This window comes from Mandrillus leucophaeus, unplaced genomic scaffold (assembly GCF_000951045.1).
Source record: "Mandrillus leucophaeus isolate KB7577 unplaced genomic scaffold, Mleu.le_1.0 Scaffold120, whole genome shotgun sequence".
NCBI classification, from domain to species: domain Eukaryota; kingdom Metazoa; phylum Chordata; class Mammalia; order Primates; family Cercopithecidae; genus Mandrillus; species Mandrillus leucophaeus.
The window spans coordinates 186,866-190,467 of record NW_012100321.1 but is presented as its reverse complement, the minus strand read 5'-3'; positions in this window follow the sequence as shown (position 1 = coordinate 190,467).

Below are 3,602 nucleotides of genomic sequence, written 5' to 3'. Positions count from 1 at the left end.
TGCCTCAGCCTCCCGAGTAGCTGGGACTACAGGCGCCCGCCACCACGCCCGGCTAATTTTTTGTATTTTTAGTAGAGATGGTTTTCACCATGTTAGCCAGGATGATCTCACTCTCCTGACCTCGTGATCCGCCTGCCTCGGCCTCCCAAAGTGCTGGGATTACAGGTGTGATCCACGGCGCCCGGCCCTTGGCCTCCTTTTTCTAAACTTTTTTGGGATAGGGTCTCATTCTGCCACCCAGGCTGCGGTGTAGTGGTGCGATCATGGCTCACTGCAGCCTGGACATCCTATGCTCAGATGTTCCTCCCACCTCAGCCTCCTGAGTAGTTGGTACTACAGGCGTGCACCACCACATCCAGCTAATTTTTTGTATTATTTTTGTAGAGATGGGGTTTTGCTGTGTTGCCCAGGCTGGTCTTGAACTCCTGGGCTCAAGCGATGATGCACCTCACCGAGTGTGGAGATTGGGGCCAGGCACGGTGGCTTCCGTCTGTAATGCCAGCACTTTGGGAGGCTGAGGCAGGAGGATCGCTTGAGCCCAGGAGTTTGAGATCAGCCTGGAAAACATGGCGAAACTCCATCTTTACAAAAAAATTAGCTGGGTGTGGTGACATGTGCCTGTAGTCCCAGCTACTTGGGAGGCTGAGATGGAGGTTAGCTTGAGCCCAGGAGGTTGAGACTGAAGTGAGCAGAAATTGTATCACTGCACTCCAGCCTGGGTGACAGAGCAAGACCCTGTCTCAAAACAAACAAATAAACAAACAAACAAAAAGTGTGTGGAGACTGGAATCTAATAAACCTGAGTGATTCAAAGCTTGGCTGCCACTATCTAGCTGCGTGACTTTCTTCAGACTCAGTTTTTTTTTTTTTAAATCTGAAAAATGGGAGTAACACTTGCTTAGGGAAGGGTTCTAAGGACCAAATGAGAAAGTGCACAGGGCCAAGGATAAAGTAGGTGCTCCGTAAAAATGAATTATTATCAGTATTACATTCCTGGCTTGAAGGAATAAAGATGGAAGCTGTCGTAACAAAAGAAAACAGACTGGCAAGCACTGACACAGGACATTAAGCGAAAACACATTTTTATAGTCATAGATCTAGTGCAATTCCCAGCATTCATTCAGTTAATAAATATTTGTAGCTCCTACTTGAAATGTTCTAGATGCTGAGACTTCAGCAGTGAACAAACCAGACTCATATCCCAGACCTAATGAGATAGTATTCTAATAGGGTGAAACAATAAATAAGAACATACAAATAGACCCAGCGTGGTGCCTCTTGCCTGTAATCCCAGCACTTTGAGACCCAGAGGCAGGAGCATCTGTTGAGGCCAGGAGTTCAAGACCAGACTGGGCAACATAATGAGAATACCTCTCTATAAAAAATTTTTTTAAATAGCCAGGCATGGTGGCACACACCTGTAGCCCCAGACACTCAGAAGGCGGAGGTGGGAGGATTGCTTGAGCCCAGGAGTTCGAGGATACAGTGAGCCATGATCATGCCACTGTACTCCAGCCTGGGTGACAGAGTGAGATCCTGTCTCAAAGAAAAAAAAAAACAAAGTGGTAAGTGCTGTGACGAAAACAATTTAGGATGATGGGGGAAATCTCTGTGAGGTAAATTCTAAAATTAACATAAAAACAAACAAACAAAAAGCCGGGTGCAGTGGCTCACACCTGTAATCCCAACACTTTGGGAGGCCAAGGCAGGCGGATCACCTGAGGTTGGGAGTTCGAGACCACCCTGACCAACATGGAGAAATCCTGTCTCTACTAAAAATACAAAATTAGCTAGGTGGGGTGGCCTCTAATCCCAGCTGCTCTGGAGGCTGAGGCAGGAGAATCACTTGAACCCGGGAGGCGGAGGTTGTGGTGAGCCAGAGATCACGCCATTGCACTTCAGCCTAGGCAACAAGAGTGAAACTCCATCTCAAAAAAATAAATTAAATTAAATTAACACATACACTAATGCAAGCATTTTTTTCTCTGGAAAAATACAGAGATGTTTAACCGGTTACTTTTTGGGGTGAGGCTGGAAGGTGGGGGTTGGGGAGAAGAATTCATTTTTGAAAAAAATTTACCTTTCTGTAACTTTTGCTTTTTCTGACCGTGTATCTCCCCTTTTTTTTTTTTTTTTTTTGAGACAGGGTCTTACTCTGTTGCCCAAGCTGGAGTACAGTGGCACTATCTCAGCTCACCGCAACCTGTGCCTCCCGGGTTCAAGCGATTCTCCTGCGTCAGCCTCCCTAGTAGCTGACATTAGGGGCGCCCGCCATCGTGCCCAGCTAATTTTTGTACATTTAGTAGAGATGGCGGGTTTCATCATATTGGCCAGGCTTGTCTCGAATTCCTGACTTCAGGCGACTGCCTGCCTAGGCCTCCCAAAGTGCTTGGATTACAAGCTTGAGCCACCGCCCCTGGCCTGTGTGTCTCTCTTTTTTTTTAATGGCAACAAAATGTAGCTGGGTAGAGGGATTTCAGCCGTGTTTTTTCTTCCCCATTCTTTTCCAATTTTCCGTTTCTTTTAAATAAATGCAAAAGTGAGGCTACAATTCTCGTTTTTATTCTTTTATTCTGTGATGACTGGAGAAGGGTCTCACCTGCCAGAGATCTGTGCAATTAAAAAAACCCACAGCTGAACCGCTCAGGGTCTGGCATTTTTTTTTTTTTTTTTTGAAAGGGAGTCTCGCTCTTTTGCCCAGGCTGGCCTGCAGATGGGCGATCTCCGCTCCCTGCAGCCCTGACCTCCCCGGCTCAAGTGACAGGCCCACCTCAGTCTCCCGAGTAGCTCGGACCACAGGCGCACAACATCATATCCGGCTAATTTTTTTTTTTCTTTTCTTTTTGAGATGGAGTCTTGCTCGTCGCCTAGGCTGGAGTGCAGTGGCGCGATCTCGGCTCACTGCAAGCTCCGCCTCCTAGGTTCATGCCATTCTCCTGTCTCAGCCTCCGGAGTAGCTGGGACTACAGGCATATCCGGCTAATTTTTAAATTTTTTGTAGAGATCGGAGTCTCGCTATGTTGGCCAGGCTGGTCTCTAATTCCTGGGCTCAAGCGGTCCTCCTGCCTTAGCCTCCCAAAGTGCTGGGATTACAGGTGTGAGTCACCGCCCCCGGCAGGGGGTTGACAATTTTTACAAAAATGTGGAACATTTGGGATTTTCATTTCTAAGATTATCCTCCTTGCGTCTCTCCCTGCTCCCCCACCACATAAAAAAAAAGAAAAACAAACAAAAAACAAACAAAACGAAAGCCGTTTTATGACTACAAAACCCAAACGTCTCATCTGAGAGGTCACCACTCGGAAGGCACTATCATGAGCTCTCAGACTTGCGATTCTTTAACCAGCATTCCTGAAACCTACGTGTCCTTAGGATTTTTCATTTTTTGGTTTCTACAAACAGCTTTTCAGGGAAGCTGGCTTTGGGGACGAGGCCTAAAGGAGGCACCAGAGGCAGAAAAGAGGGGCTCCTGCCGTCCTCCGTGGCGTCCCCACCCCCACCATCTCCCTGCAGCCTCCGCCTCCGCTTCCATCCCACCCGCTTAGCTTTGACCAGCTCGGAGGAGCGCGTCCCATGGTTGCCATGGAGACCGCCGGACTGCG